The 17785-nt window shown below is 34.5% G+C and overlaps 1 protein-coding gene across 1 annotated transcript in view; it reads right to left on the bottom strand.

Moving 5' to 3' along the window:
- Positions 1-17785, bottom strand: part of LOC149532762 (ATP-dependent Clp protease proteolytic subunit-related protein 1, chloroplastic-like) — a 121445-nt gene that overhangs the window by 39929 nt on the left and 63731 nt on the right. The window lies entirely within an intron of this gene.

Raw genomic sequence — 17785 nt, 5'->3', positions numbered from 1 at the left:
TAATGAAGAATTTTAGCTTGTTGATGAAAGCAACCTCCTAAGATATAATGAGGGTATGTTCTTAAAACTTACATAACTAAATGCAAACCAAAAACTGACAAGCAAAGATGAGGGACCAACAAAAAGTATCTTTCTTCACCATCAGGAAAGTTCACAGCAAATCTCCCATGCATGAAGTTTTGTAAGTTCTTTCAGGAACAAGGTTTTTTACTTGGTTTTTGTTAAAAAAAACTAATCATGTCCATTACAATTATCCCCCACAAATGGGGTTCACACCCGTCATTCTCACAAAACATAGATGAGAAGGATACCTTTAAAGAGTATTAAAGATAAAGTTTAATGAGGTTTTAATGAAGAATTTCAGTTTGCTGATGCAACCAAGCTCCTTAGTATAATAAAGGTTCATTATCAAAGCCTATGTATCATGCACATCTGATGCTAATAAATTACTAATATTGAGGCAAGACCTATTGCTTTTGACAATGGCATGATGCTGCCTTTGAGTCAAAATATACATACGTTAGAAATAAAAGGCAAATCTTCATTGATTATTTACTATACCACAGGCTCATGTTTAACATCAACGAGGAAAGAAACTGGAAACAAGTTTGTCAACCAATAAAGTTTAAGGAAAAAATTATGATTAGATTCAAATAAAATCAAACTGAATTTTATTTTTAATAGTATTAATCTTTTACAACTAATTTTCTCATGTTAATATTAAAAATTAAATAAATTGTAAAAATCTCAAAGTTTTATTATATTAAAATTTAAACAGATTTCAAAATTAGAATCTAACTTAAATAAATTTAATATTATAAAAAATATAATTATTAATTAATGTTTTTTATATATCATGTTGATGGAAGCCAGGCAGTTTGTGCTAGTGAAAATAGTGATATAACGTAACTAGTTAGTAGTTAAATACTTCCTATTCACATTAGCTCAAGTTTTACTTAGTGACTGTTTATAGATTTGTCTCACCTCATGTTGTTCGGACATGTGCATTCATTTTGTGAGATGCCTCTCACATGTAAAAGTCTTTAGATTTGCATTATTACAGATGTTTCTTCCAGCTTCATATTCAACCTTCAAACAGCTCTTACCTCAAAGTAGGTGGCAACAGTGAGTTAAGGTTACTATTTACAGGTTTAGTTACTATTTTCAGTGCCTTATTCTCTCTCTTTGGCGAACCTGTAGCAGTTATCATGGCCTTTGTTGGTTTTAGTTATGGATTCTATTCGTGCAGAGCTGCATATTTTGTCGATATTCTGGTGCTGCATTATACTCCTCATAATCAGCATTCTTTAGTGTTGATATAAGATGTATCGCATGCCCTAATCTTCCCGAGTTTCAAGCACTCACCACTCTATCATCAGCTGCACCCATTTATTTGGATCAGCAGATCGTGCCACATTTACTAGTGCACAGGACAGCTTCAGTTACCAGCTTCCATCCATGCTACAATAAATCCTATTTTAGCAGCATTTCCTGAACAGCCTCTGCACTTTCACTACATTTTTTCCCAGGATCCAGTCAACAAAGCTCTTACATGGCCTATGTTGCCTGCCTTACACACGTCCTGCCTTACTTGTACCTTTACAGTACATGTTCACTTCCAACACCTTACATCTCAAACTAATGTCTTGAACAACTGACATTGTTCATTTTACTTGGTCAGAATCTCACAATTGGCATTCTACTTTTCTACCTGAAACAATAGATGTTAACTCATGATGAGTTTAACATATTTTCTATCGTACTTAGCTGAATGTCAGTTTAATTGAAGTGTTTGTGAGAAAGGGTGCATTCTCTTTTTCTGCATACCTTGCAAAAAGGAAGTTGGTTTTTAAAAAGTTAGTAGTCATTGGAAAGCAAATTTTGCACCAATTCGAAGGAGTAGTTGACAACTATGTCCGCTCTCATCTTAGGCATGTTTTTCCTGAATTCAGTGCAACTCTATTAGTATTAAGAATAGGCTATATTATGGGAAATTGTTTATGTAATAACTTTTGATCAGTGGCTTGAAATTGAGTGCCAATTTTTGCAAAAGCTAATAATTTTCTAGTCTCTATACGTTAGACCTATTCAAATTGTAAAATACGCTAAGCTATAAAGTGCCAAAAAAATTGGGGGATCACCAAAAATTGCATCAAGAGGTGTCATGAGTTGTATCACTGTGCATGTCCATGAATCATGTCTTTGAACGCTTTCACATTTCTCTTTCAACATTTCTTTTTTTACACTAAGTTTTGCAACCAAATCTACTAAGCATGGACTTCAACAAAATCATTAAACCACTAACATCCTTCAATTATCATGAATGGAAACTGCCTATTTCCCTTATTTTGAAGAATCGTGGATTATATAGAATTAACTTCAGGTAGAAAAAAGCACACATTGCAGCAAAAGACATAGTAATTTGACAAATGTGATCAAGTATTTGACGTACTATGTGTAAATTTGTCTGTACAACTATTCCATTTAGAGGCCTTGAAGACTCTTAATGTTTTGAACCAGAACATTATAAATGTAATGCAATAAATGGAACCTTTCACATCAATGCACAAGAAAACCAGACACAGATTTACCCTGGGAAAAACTTCCACTTGAGGGTGAAAAACCCAGCCACAAAAAAGATAGATCCTTTATTTAATAATCAAAAGATTTGATACAGAGCTCACAAGCTTTTTATCAAAAGAGTAACTTCACAATCTTTTATCAGAGGAGAACTTCTTCACCCTTTTATTTAGCAAACACCAGAAGAATGTCCTTTCACACTCCACAATATATAATATACAAAACTGCTTTTGTTAATCATCAAGATAAAACACGCTACAATATCTTGATCACAAATTATAAGCAAGATACAAACTGTAGCAAAAATAATATAATTATTACAGCACCAGGCTTATTCTCCAAACACAAAAATAACACACTTATACACAAAGATGCCAGATGCTTCTCAGAGACATCGGCTTGCAATACTTGACAACAATGAACTGACCTCTGCAATCCAATCTCAGAACTCACTTTTCTCACTGATAAAATGAATACAATAAAATCAGTATAGAAGACATAATGTCAAAGGACTTAAAAAAATGCTGCTAAATATGCTGTCGAATAGATTACAGGTTCAGCTGCACATCTTGAATGCAACTCTTCAAAAATTCAAAGAGTCTCCTCATGTACGCACAAAAATACAAACATTATATTGAAACCAATGTTATTAAGGCATTTACGAAAAAGAAACCAAAAGCCAACAGCAGCATACATAGGCACAAACGGTCCTTACTTATCTCACATTGCAAACATACGTCTTAGACAAACCTACCGTACAGCCAAAGCTGCACATGCACAAATATAGATCATTCATGATGCCATATCAACCATTTCCAGTGCTGAGGAGGATTCGTAAACCAAAGAAATAGAATACAGAAGAGAAACATCTTAATCACGATAAGGAAGCCAATGCAAGACATGGAACTATCAGATGAGCAAATAATCTCTATTGCAGCTATCCGAACTTGTAAGTTTTCTGCAAATTCTGAAGATATAATAATGATGGGGAATTAATACCTTGCTGCAAATAGATCTACTATAATTCTGGACTGAATGTTATTGTTCTGGAAATCTGCAATAAATTCTGGAAATTGCATTTTATTTCTGTACTAAATCGCCAAGGAGCAGATTGCTAGAAGAGCAGGCTTAATATTGTATTGTGTGTCTTCTATCCACATATAAGACACAAACCCTTCTAAGTCGGCCCTCAATGAAACAACTTACTCCTCTATAAATTGGCACTCTAATAGTTAATTATTCATTAACTACAATAGTCAAATACAAGGCATATAAATATGCCTAGCAAATCATAGATCTGTTATAGGGAGATGTATTTATCATGAGGCCATATATAAAGGAAATTTCATGCATTTAAGATCTGTCTAATCTGAAAATTCAGAGCATTACTAATCACGTTATCAGGATTTATAACTTCCTCTTAACTTGATAATTTAAATGAAAGAAACAGATCTGGCAACATTGTTCAGCATAGATTTGTACTCTATATCTATCTGATTCTTCCATGCATGTAGTATCATGGTACACATGATACTTTGTCATATTACTAAACCTGTAATATGAATTATCACTAGTACTTGTTATAACAGTATAACATGTAATACAATACACAAGATAAAATCCGGAGAATGATAAAATTCTTCCTTTATCCAAATTATGACTCATGGGCACTGACAAGCCTATATCACTATATGATCCTGAATTAAGATCTGTCAGTACACAGAGTAAAATCCAGAGAATGATTAAATACTTCCTTTATCCAAATTGTGACTCAAAGGCATTAAAATGTCTATAACACAATATGATCTTTAATTCATCCAGATCTGCCAATAGTTCCCTATTGTTTTAGAACATTATCTCAGAGATTGTCATCTCATATAATGTCTATTCATTATCACAGAGATCGTCACCTCTTTCGATAATAAACACAAATGGTGAAGCCCATAACAATCAATAGCCTGACAATAATAATTTAACACAAAATTATTTTATTAATAATCAAAGAATACAAATGAGTTATAATTCAACCATACCAAGTCCTGTTCTTAAGTGATTTATCTTCACCCAAGAGAGAGGTTTGGTAAGAATATATGTTGTCTGATCTGTAGTACAAATGTATCTTGACAATATTCCTGTCTACCATATCTCTTACATAATGGTAAGGAATTTTAATATGCTTGGATCTATCATGAAAAACTGGATTCAGAGAAAGCTTAATGCAACTCTGATTATCACAATGAATGACAATGGGATTCATGGGTTGACCAAATAATCCCACAAGTAACTTTCTAAGCCAAACTGCTTCCCGAGAAGCCATTGTAGCTGCAATATATTCAGCTTCTGTGGAACTCTGTGCTATTGATGTCTGCTTTTTGCATATCCACGATATCATCGCTGAGCCTAAACTGAAACAGCATCCTGAAGTGTTTTTCCTATCAGTAACACTTCCAGCCCAAATTGAGTCTGTGAATCCATTTAAGTCCAAGTTAACTTTCTCATACTTGAGCCCAAGGTTAAGAGTGCCTTGTAAGTATCTCATAATGTGTTTGACTACAACCAGATGAATCTCCTTTGGTTCACACATAAACTGACTTAAGGCATTAACTACATAGCAAATATTAGGTCTTGTATTTACCTAGTACATGAGAGACCCAATCATCTATCTATAAAGAGTAGAATCTATGGAGGGTGATTCTGTCGCTGCTTCCTTAAGTTTGTGTAGGTTAGTCTCCATTGAAGAAGACATAGGTTTGCAATTCCACATTCCAAATCTCTTCAAGATGTCTAAAGTATACTTTCCTTGATTAAGTATGACGTTGTCAGAGTTTTGTCATACTTCCTATCCTAGGAAGTAATGAAGGAGTCCTAAATCTTTCATATTGAATTCTCTAATTAGATCTTTTTTGCATTGATCTATAAAATGATCATCACCTATTATTAGTAAATCATCAAAATATATTATCAAAATTATCATATCATCTTTAATTTTTTTACTTTAATTTTTTTTTAATAGAGATTTGGATCAACTTTATTCTTGGAGAATCCTACACTGGTGAGATACTTATCGATTCTTTCATACCATGCCCTTGGAGCCTATTTAAGCCCATAGAGAGCTTTCTTGAGCTTGCAAACAAAGACTTTAGAGTTATGAGCTTCAAATCCTTCAAGTTGTTTCAAATATACCTCTTTAGCAATCTTTCCATTCAGAAATGTTGTTTTCACATCCATCTAATGTACTTTCCATCCCTTCAATGCTGCAATAAATAGGATTGCTCTTACAGAGGTTTATCTGGCGACTAGAGCAAAGGTTTCTTTATAATCAATTCCCTCCTTCTGAGAGAATCCTCTGGCTACGAATCTGGCCTTATATTTTTTCAATGCTACTGACAGCAGCGTGCTTGATTTTAAATATTCACTTAGAAGAAACAATAGATTTTCCCTCAGGCCTTGGAACAATTTCCAAAACATCATTCTTAATAATGGATTGGTATTCTTCTGTCATAGCATCCTTCCAAGTTGTATGTTTAATAACATCTAAAACATTGGTTGGTTCTAATTTATATAAATCACTCATATTGTAGCATAGCTAGAGAATCTTTTGGGTCTTTTTCTTTCACTGAAGGTTCCTTCTAGTGCAGAGAAGTCTTGTGCTTCTTCTATAGTCTTAGAGGCCCAAAGTGATCTTTTCTTAGGATTTTGAGTTTCCTCAATTTTAAGATTTTGAATTTCATCTTCAATTTCTTCAATGTTCTCCCTCTGAAATTCGGGTTCGTGATTTTCTTCAGAACTAGGAATGTGTGAAGGATCTTTAAAACTTAGGGCTCTTTTGAATGCTAAATCTTCTTCAAATATTACATCTCTACTAAATTCAATGTTTCTCTGACCAGGTATGTAAACTGTATATGCTTTGGATGATTTACTGTATCCAACAAAAAAACCTCTACTGCTTGAAGGTTCAAGTTCAATTCTTTTCTCTTTAGGAATATGAACATAAACATGACAACCAAATATTCTAAGATGACTGATATTTGGTTTAGAATTAGAGAAGACTTCCTCAGGAATTTTATCTCCGAGGTGGGAGTGAGGGCATCTGTTTTGAATATAGACAGCAATACATGTGGCTTCTACCCAAAGATAGGATCCTAAATTTTGGTCAAGTAGCATAGCTCTTGTAGCTTCCACAATTGTCCTATTCTTTCTTTCTGCTATCCCATTTTGTTGAGGATTGTAAGGAACAGTACACTCCCTCTTAATCCCTACTTCTTTACAAAAATCCTTAAACAAATCTTAAGTATGTTCCCCTCCATTATCAGTCCTAAGATTTTTAATTTTGTTCCTGATAGATTTTCAGTCAAGGATTTGAATTCTTTAAATCTTTTAAGAATTTCTTCTGATTAAATCCATGTCTTCCTAGAGAAATCATCCATAAAGAGTACATACTACAAAAATCTTTCAAGATAAGGAATAGGCATAGGTCCACATAAATCTGAGTGGACTAATTCTAAAACATTGTTAGTTTTTCTAGTGCTATTTTGAAATGGACTTTTGGTGTTCTTACCTATTGCACATCCTTTGCATATGCTTGAATGGTCTTTGTTCAACTTAGGTAAACTAGTAACCATCTTCTCCATAATTGATAAGGCTTTGAAGTTTAGGTGCCCTAACCTTCTATGCCATACTTCGTTTATAGCTGCAGCTTCATGAACTAAGGCTTGAATAAGTTCTAAACATAGTTCGTACAAGTATCCCTTCCTTTGACCATATCAATTTTTTAGGCCATGTCATTACCTTTCCATCCATAAATACTACTTCGCATCCATCATCCTCAAGTGTTGTAAAAGAAATTAGGTTCCTCTTGATTCTGGGTACATATAATACTCTTTTGAGGTGTAAGGAGATGCCTGATTTTGGTTTTAAGGTGCAGCTTCCAACTACTTTGACTAGATGTGCAGAACCGTCACCTATGGTGACTTCATCGGTTTCCTCCACAATTGAATCCAATACTTCTTTATGCCCCATAATGTCTCTGGATGATCCACTATCAATTACCCAAGAGTTGAGTTTGCTAGATACATCATTTGATAATGTTGAATACAATACATAATTTTCAACATCATAGTCTTCTTGTCTTGGTTACCTCTATGAAATTTACTTGTTTTGTATTCTCGGGGGCAGTCTGACTTATAATGTCCAAGTCTCTCACATTTGAAGCATTTGACTTTAGATATGTCCCTCTTGAATTTTTTATTGCCTTGAGGGGCCTTCTTCTTAAAGTGTTTCTTCTTTCTTTTGTAGGAATTTGTGTGTAAAATGAAGTCTTAATCCAATCTATTTATGTGATTGCTTAGTGTATTGTAAGGCAATCAAGTGAAAACTCTATACTTGAACATTTTTACTATCAGTACGGATATATTTTGCTCATGTAGCTGGGTTTTCCCCTCAAGTGGAAGGGTTTCCCAAGATAAATGTCATGTTCTCTTGCTCTTATTTCTATTCTTCTTTATTGTTGTTTATCAATTATTTATGCGCAAAACTTTAACATGACATCAGAGCAAGGTTATTTGCTTGGTATAATTAGAGTTCTTAAGGGAGATATGATCCCCTGAAACTCTGTTATAACAGAGTATACTCAGAATGTGAACAAGGTCAATTTTGAGTGTCAAAATCAAAGAGTCTGGGCAACAGTTAGAATAATTGGAAGTTATGCAGCACTAAATGCATGCTCAGTTTGGTTCTATCACATTCACCACCGGTGCCTTTACATTCGAGGAAGTTTGTTATTCAGGCACGTCAGGCCACAATCAGTCGTCCTCTTAATTAAAGCTCTTGCGGCTACGAGGTGCCAGGAGAAGCTCTGTCTGTGTATATGTGCCTGTGGTTTGAATGCCATGATGCATTTCCACTATGAAGAATGGGTTTTGAAACACGACGTATCTTGTGGGCCTTGATCCCATGGTAAGATTGGTTCCCATGCTACTCTCTACATTTTCTTTAGGGCAATCCTTGTAGTCATTTGGTCCATGTGTATTCAATTGGAAAGATTATCGTGCATCTTTAGTGGCGAAGAAACCCTGCCTTTCATTTTTTGAGTGAAGGCAGATTATTATATGTCCATTCTTGCAACATATCTTCTTCATGTTTCAAATCCAGTATATGTTAACAATCTTAACATAGCTGAAGTTAGCTTCTTGTATTTGCTTTGTTGTCAATATTCTCATATCTAATGTAGACACCTTGTCACTATTTAAGATTTCTTGGCATTTCATTTTTTTTTCCTCTCAAGTTCTTCTATTTTCGATGATATTTAGTGATTTTTGATGACCCGATTAATTCTTGAGAACGTTTATCTTCAGCAAGACACCTTTGAAATGACAAAGTAAATGAAAAGTTTTTTTGTGGGAACCATCAGTGCAGAGTAAAATAGTATTTCTTTTCAGAGATTGTATATTCACTTGGGACGGCTATTGTTTTTGATGCCATGTTTAGAGATTTTGTAGTTGCACCAAGTAGGAGAACCATATATCAAGGGAAGTCTTCCCAAAGTGCAAAGATGGGACGGCCTTGCCCACGTAGAGAGAAATTAAACAACTGCTCGAGGAAACTTGATAATTAAATAGGCCAAAGTAGAAGCTCTATGTCCAATGTGTAAACAGCTAAGTACGATATCAAAGTCTAGAATATCAGGAAAAGATTTACATGGAACTATAATTAAAGTTCTTGTTCAAGACGAGGTCTATCAACCGCCAAAAGAAGTTAAATGTTTTCTTGATCCATATGTAGATATAGTTTTCTTATAATGTCTTGAGGTTGGTGATGAAAAGCTTCTTTTATTATCCGATCCCTATGATTCAGCTTATTACACATATTGTGTTGGCCTTGGGAGGGTTGTACCTGAAGGAGATTAGTATTGTCAAGTCTGTCAAACTTCTAGGCCTACACAAGAATATCCTAGAGTTAGAAGTGGTTGATGATTTTGTGCTTGATCTTCATGAAGATGATGGTTTGGCAATTAAGGATTTGCGATATCTAATTGTGGTGATCAAAACTGTCCCCACTAAGAGGGAGTCTCTATTAAGAAAGAATCTCAACCATTCTTACATGTCGGAAATGCATTCTTCTTTGGGAGAAGTTTGAGGTGAAAGCCCTTGTTCCACCCACTACGAGTAGGTATGGTGGACCACCCTTTGTGAGTAAGCATTGTGGAAATACATTCTTCTCTAAAAGAAGTCTGAGGTGAAAGCCCTTGTTCAACCCTCTGTGAGTAGGTGTGGTGGACCACCCTCTGCGGGTAGGCATGGTGGAACACATTCTTTTCTAGGAGAAGTCTGAGGTGAAAGCTCTCATTCCACCCACTGGGAGTAGGTATGGTGGACCACCATTTGCGACTAGGCATGGTGGAAATCATGTGTGCAACTCCATGATGATAATCTTATGCTGCTATGATGAATTATGTTATGCTAAGATAACATGATTCCTACAATTTTTATTTGCGGCTTGTGCCTGCCATACTAAAGATTTCTCTCTTGCTAAGAGGGAGTGCTGAAGATTGTAGCTGCAATAGAGATCTTTATCTTTGATTTTATAATCTAGAAATATGAAAACTACTACCGTTATGATCATCTTCAGCTGAAGAAGACATCTGTAATAATTTTTGAAATAATATTATTTAACGAGACATGTGTCATGCCTCATGCAAAGAGTTGTGCATACAGAAATACGAGTGTTGAATATTTGGAAATATGAAGGGTCTTGTATTTCGAATTTGAAGAGACCTTCATGTGTAATATGAAGAGTCTCAATCCAATCTATTTATGTGACTGCTTAGTGTATTGTAAGGCAATCATGTGAAAACTTTGTACTTGAACATTTTTAGTATCAATAAAGATATATGTTGCTGGTGTGGTTGGGTTTTTCCCTTCAAGTTGGAACAATGAATATAGAACACCATTAAATGAACAAATAATCTCTATTGCAGCTATCCGAACTTCATCAAAAACACTCAATGAAGTGTGACTGACCCTTGGACAACTCTTTGAGAAGCTTGATGAATCAAGGAGTCATGAGTGCAAAATGAACTCTTCAGAAATCAAATAGGCTTTGACAACTTGGAGGACTATTTCCAAGAATTCAAATCACTAAGGTTGCAACTCAAAGAACGCTACATATCCTTTGCAATCTTTCAAACCTAATTGAATATTTTCTCTTTGTATCTATTGTGAAGTTCTCACACCATTACTCCATTGCAAATGGGGACCCCTCTTTTTGAGTAACAATAGACATATTTGTTCTAGGTGGTCAAGAAAAAAGATGTGCCAAGTTATAAATTGAAATTTAAGGCTGCTTTAAGTGTAGCACCAAGGATGTGCCACAAAAAGGGTCCCCTTGCAATCACCCTTACTAGCTCATGGGGACAAGAATGAGCTACAAGACAGAATTAAGATTGACACCGAGTAACAAGAAAATAATTGAACAAAAAGAAAGCCCAAGGATACCAATATGCGTTATTACTACAAATGTTGATATACCCCACTTCTTAATCAGAAGTGGGATTCAAAACATGAGTTCAACTAACAACATAAAATTCAACTGAAGGATCAGTCTTTCATCTAAAGATAACTGCCTGATGTCTTCTAAAATTGATTCCCGTCTATCCATGAGCACGGTATGCTAAACAGAATTGACCATGACTGCATTTAATGTTAACTACCACCTAGATTTATCTATACATCAATATAAGCCTATAAAGTAATTTTGACGTATGCAATCACAATGGCATGGCCAAAAAAGGTATACCAAATGTCTGTAATTGGTGCTAAAGCAAGTGAAATCTTACCAACCATAAAATCCAAAACCTTTGAATTCGAATGTCAAAAGGAAATATTAGACAATTATCTTATAATCCAAATGAGGATTGACACGTACAGCTTTGTTGACTGCACTTTTGTTAACCCAAAATTTAAATTTTTCATGTCAAATTTAAAGTTTGGTTTTTTAAAGCCTTTGTGATGTGTGCACATATATTCCCAGCCTGAAGTCCTCCATTGTGAACTCTGGAATAGGTTCTTTGATCCATTTTAGATTTCCCTTGAACTGAATTTGATTGAGCTTAATTGTTTTTAATGAGAAATAATTAACATTATTTTTCAAAATTAATATTTTTCACATATATTCGATAATAATTTCTGGTTAAACATATATTTTGGAGGAAAATTGATTATAAATCCCTCGAGTTATTTCCTCCCACTCAAAATGCTCATACAGGTGAAAATTCCAACATCTTGGGTTAAAAATGCTCAAAAATTGAGCACATACAACCAAAGGGTTTCGAATGCTCAAAAACTAAGCACTCAAAACCAAAAGGTTATGAATGCTCAAAAAGTGAGCATTTCTAACTTCTTTAGTTAAGCAAGCTAAATATTCAAGCGCTCCTAACCTCATGACCAAAAATCATTTCAAGAACTTGTAATAACCACTTGTAAAGAAAGTTGTGAATGTAATTACAGAGAACAGATTTTTTTTGAAAAGACTTTAATAACTTTCAAGAAAATTCAATCACTAGATGTATTACCAACAGCTACAACCCTTGCCAACATCTTGTCTACCTATACCAAAATGGATGCTTTGGAATAGGGCATACACATACATTTAGGGCATGACGAACTTCATCGAAATTTGAAGTTAAAAATGCTCTACTAAACATACATACAAAATGTGAAGTTGTTGATAATGTGTGCACAATGTGGAGGCAGAGTAAAAAGTATTCAAAATGTTTAAGGATATTTATGAAAGATTATATACATGTGTTGGGATTTGTCCAAAAAATAGAGATAAACAGCAATAAGGAAGAACTAAAACAGATACAGTAAACACCAGAAATTACCCTGAGAAAACCTTTCCAAAATGAAGGAAAAAACCTAGCCACACAACAAAAGATCAGTTTATTGATAATAAAATATTCAAGTGTACAATGTCTTACACTTGATGTGATATTTATAATACATACAGAGACTCTTCACATTACAACTGAAAGTCCCTCCAATTTCCCAAAACATGACTCTTTATTTTAAAATACAACTCTTCATATTTCCATGCCTCAACGCATGTTGTGTGACACGTGTCTTTTTATTAAATATTACAATTTATCGTAAATGTCCTTTTCAGTTGAAGGTGACCATAACGATATTAACGCCCAGAGATAAAGATCTCTATCGCAACTACAATCTCCAACACTTCCTCCTAGCGCGCACGCGAGAGAGAGAGAGAGAGATCTTTAGCTGAACAGTTACACAAGGTTTCAGCCAAAATGTCAAGATAAAATCTAATCACATTAATCCTATAAAATTTATGGAATCAGTTAACATGAAACCCTGCAAGAAACACAACCAACATTCATCACAAACTCTCTCAACATGATGTTGTGATGGAATTTACTTATTGTTAATAATCATGGAATCACTCAACATGAAAAACATGCAAAAATCACATTCAACTATCATCACGGACTCACTCAACATGATGTTGTCAATGAATCTCTCAACATGACAAACTTGCAAAAATCATAATCAACTTTTACCACGGACTCACTCAGCATGATGTTGTCATGGATTCTCTCAACATTACAAGTTAGTTAGGTTTACAACTAGCATTTTATCACAGACTCTCTCAACATGACACAGTCATGGACTCTCTCAACATGACTTTCAACTCCCACCACAGAATCTCTCGATGTGATGACATCATGGACTCTCTACATGATTGTCACTATGAATCTCTCATAAGTGAAAGAGTTATCGGGTTGTCCTTACAACTTATTATTAAATTTATGTGAATAATGACACATAAAATCACAGTTGAAACTCTTTTCCAACAAGAGTCTCAAAATCTACAATAAAGGAAATCATAGCTGAAAACTCTTTTCCATCAAGAGTGTCAAAATCCAACAAACAGGAAACTCTTTTCCAACAAGAGTCTCAAAACCTACAATGTCATATATAAAAATGATGGGGATTTAATAATGACTCCCTCTCAACCAAGATAACTATGATCACCACAATGGTTGATGTAACCTCACTGTGGAGCTAAGCATCTTCCTCTGAACATGTATCATCAAGGCAACATCCTCATCTCATTATATCTTGTTGCATCTTGTAACCAAGAGGGATTAGCAAGAGAGATTAATATAGAGATTAATGTTAAAGCCCTCATCATTTCTAGTTAAATAACAAAAATAGAATACTTATCTCTTTCACATAGACAAACCGTTTGTGTTGAATATTCATAGCTTGGGTTTATAGGATGATTCTCCTATGAATCTCTTAGGCAAAATGTGATCTTTATGCTGACAAACGATGACTCTCAGTAGTCAATCAATAAGCCTTTTCTAACAGTGTGCTAAATATGTAGATTAAAAATATCTAACAAATACTTCTCTCAATGAGTATGACTAATAAGGATCTTGATCATAGACTGATCAAATACACAAATTAACAATTCTTGAATCAGAGTCTTAAATGAATATACACAATAACATCAAAGCTTGATACACATAACACAGACAATTTTTGACACGCATACACGTAACTTTCCAACACACATATAGGCGGTCAACTCACAATAAACTAAGCTACTATACTAGTAGCTTCCAATAATCCTTAAGATATCCTTTCAAAATTCAATTACTTCAAAAGAATTATTTCTTCCTTTTTTACCAAAATTCCTAAACCGATACCCAAAATTCTCCTTTTACAGCTTATATTTTCTATAAATTCGCAACATTATGAATTCACAAACATGCGGCAAATGATCTTTGGTAAGCTGAGCCCAAGAGAATGTCAAATATAGCCTTATTTAAATTCGCAACATTATGAATTCACAAACATGCGGCAAATGATCTTTGGTAAGCCGAGGCCAAGAGAACGTCAAATATAGCCTTATTTCTCTGTGAAAACAGACTCAGCCACGTAAGAAATAAGACCCAAAAATAATTACACAAAATGCAAATGCCAATGTAGATCCACCAAGGATAAATAAAATACAGGGAAGAAGTTTCATTGTGGACGGATTTCCAATGACAGAAAAGAAACTAATAGGAACAAAAATAAATTGGAACCCCACAAACCAAGAAGATGAACAACAATGAATTGAAGAGAAAGACATTGACACTAAAGTTATTTGATAACCATAACCTCCTCTCAGCAAAGAAGAGATGAAAACAAAGTCCAAGCAATGCCCGTTACACTTCAAATATAAACATCACATACAAATTGTAAACAGACAGCATGAATAATCAACATCGCACCGAAGTCAATGCATTGTGATCATGATGACTAGGATAATGATGCCAAGATGCACAAATATAGGTAACACGATGCCTTCTACACATGAAGCCTTTGTCTCATCATGTCACATAACGCACGAACAATAAAAGAACTCGTCAAATAATTTCTATCAGCTTGACATTTTGGGAATATCCAGTTTTAGATGCTCATAACAATGTAAAACCAAAAGAAAACACGCTACTAACAATCTCGACCTTCTTGAACTAAGATTAAATGACTTTGAATTATGTCGATACCAGAAAATTCTCGATCATAGACGAAAGATAAAGATATTAACTAAAAAGATATATGGTTCTAAACTATAATAACCCTTTTCCAAGGAAAAAAAAAATGCATAAACCACAGTGATACAAATCACATAAACAACCCAGAACTATCAAGGCAATATTGTCAGTTAATGATCAAAAGAATATAAAAACAATTTACACGGATAAGATAAGATAATAATATTAATGCTAAGTTGCCGATTCAGGTTCGACATAGATTCAAGTTGAGGGTTCGAGTTCGTGGATTCGGGCAAATTTTTTTCCCTATTTGGGTTCGTGGGTGGGTTCGTGAGTGTATATACATATATATATATATATATATATATGCAAAAAAAGGAAAAAAACTCGCATAGTTGTAAAACTAACTTACTAAGTCATTTCATAGTAGGAATATATCAATGTTACTTGATTACTGATCAATGTCAAATGTCAAAGATAAACATTAAATACTCACTCATTAATCGATGTTAATGTTGTAAATAAAAATTAAAATCATACATTGAATTACTAAAATGCAAAATGGAATTTTAAAACACAGACTACTTCATCAAATTGATAAATAATAAATTATAATTTAATAAAGTTTGAAACATGGTGATAAATCATAAATGAGTCAATGACAAATGTTTAAACATAGTTTATCAAAGATGCAAGCCCTTGAAGGGTCAAATGGGTCATCAAAATATGAGGGATCAATGGCTTCATCCTCATCTATATCATTTTTCTCATCATTGGAACCCAAACCGATTCCACTAGCCACAGATGCAACCACATCCTCCTCCTCCTCCTCTTCAACCTCTAGCAACGCAATTCTAGATATATCCTGGACAGTCATATCCAAGTCAGAAGTCTCGAGTAGTACATCCCACAACTTCTCTGGTCCCTTCTTATATCCTAGATCCTTTCGTGATAGTAGGCACCAGTTGTTGTGAATAAATACCAAGTCCTTTGCTTTCTTCAAACCTAACCAGTTATGCTTCACTAAGTGGATAAAGGAGTATGTACTCCAATTCCACTCAACAGCAAAAGAGCTCGCGACCTGGAAAGACAACCAACACAATTTTAAAAAATTAGAAATTGTAATTTTCCAATACAATAGGAATTTAAGAGTGCTAATTCGACAAGCTAAGTGGCCATAAGAAAAGGAAAAAAAACTTAAATACATACCTATGACAAGATCTTAATGGAAAGAGGTTGGAGGTACATGTAACTTTGTCCATGTAAGTACCACCATCCAATGGCATCCATTCTACTTTGGTCATTGATTGCATCAACGCCTGCATTTTTGCCTGAGACAAACTCTACGAACTCTCTCCTAACATTCAACCCACATCAGGATCACTAAAGAGCTTGCTAAATGCCCTCTTATACCCATTAGAAACTTCAAGATCTTTGGATGGTACAACTCTACAAGGAATAGAAAATATCTCACCACTATAATATCTGGGAGAAAGTGCATATGCCAGGAGGTGTAAAGGTGTAGTTATCTTGTTCCAGCAATGTAGAACAATTTTATTCACCTTATTGTACAAGGTATCCTCAAGATCCTTCTCTCTCCTCTGAATAACCTGGGATGTCAAATATGTACATGTAAGTTATCTTGATGTAGTGTTAATAACTTAATTAAAATATAAAATAAAAATCTCTCAATAAACAAGGATAAAGTATTGTATAAAAATTTAAACTTACTGATTTCATTCTTTCTAGCACGGAGTCTATGGCATCATTTATGTCCCCCAAACAAGGCTCATCAGTGTCGGCATACCGAAGCATAGACATGATGGGCTTGGTGAGTTCTAATGCATATTCCACCCTATTCCAAAAATCATCACTCAAGATCAAATCCTTTACAATTTAGCCCTTTCTGTATCGGCTTGCTTCCATCCACCCCATTTGTTGCTAATAACCATTTGACAAAATGCTTCTTTCACCCTCACAAGTCGTCTAAGGACAATTGTATGTGAAGCAAACCTTGCTTCAGCAACCTCTTACCATGTTAATTCAAATTGCAAGTTAATATAATAACACATTTCAAATATCAAATATGTAAACACAAAAATTTAAAATATGTATTAAATTATGTAAAGTGTGAGACAAAAATTAAAATGATAAATGAAGTTAAATAAAGTTTAAAATTTACCTTCAATAATTCCAAGCGGGAGAAAGTTCTGAAAATTGTTTGTGACATATAGTGGTTTGTCACAAACATTTGGATCTGCTCACCCTCCTCATACACTTTTTTCACCCATTCAATTTGGGTGCCAACTGCTTTCATCACCAAGTTCAAGGAGTGGACAGTGCATGGTGTTCAAAACATATGCTCATATCGTGCTTCTACCAAAGCACCTGCAGCCTTACAAACTTTAGCATTGTCCGTTATTATTTGGACAACATTGTCAACTCCCACAGACTCTATGGATTCAATGAGAAGTTCGGCAATAAAATTTGCATCATTTACCTGCCCTTCACAATCAACTGCCCTCAAAAACATTGCCCCCTTGGGGCAAACAACAATCACATTTATTAATGGACAGTTTTTGGAATCTTTCCATCCATCAGAGACAATGCTCAACCCCGTTTGGATCCACGAATCTCTTATTG

This window comes from Cupressus sempervirens, chromosome 10 (genome assembly GCF_028749045.1).
Source record: "Cupressus sempervirens isolate cs-2001-9-10 chromosome 10, ASM2874904v1, whole genome shotgun sequence".
Lineage (NCBI taxonomy): Eukaryota > Viridiplantae > Streptophyta > Pinopsida > Cupressales > Cupressaceae > Cupressus > Cupressus sempervirens.
The sequence above is the reverse complement of the archived record's forward strand: the minus strand, read 5'-3'. Positions and strand labels throughout refer to the sequence as shown.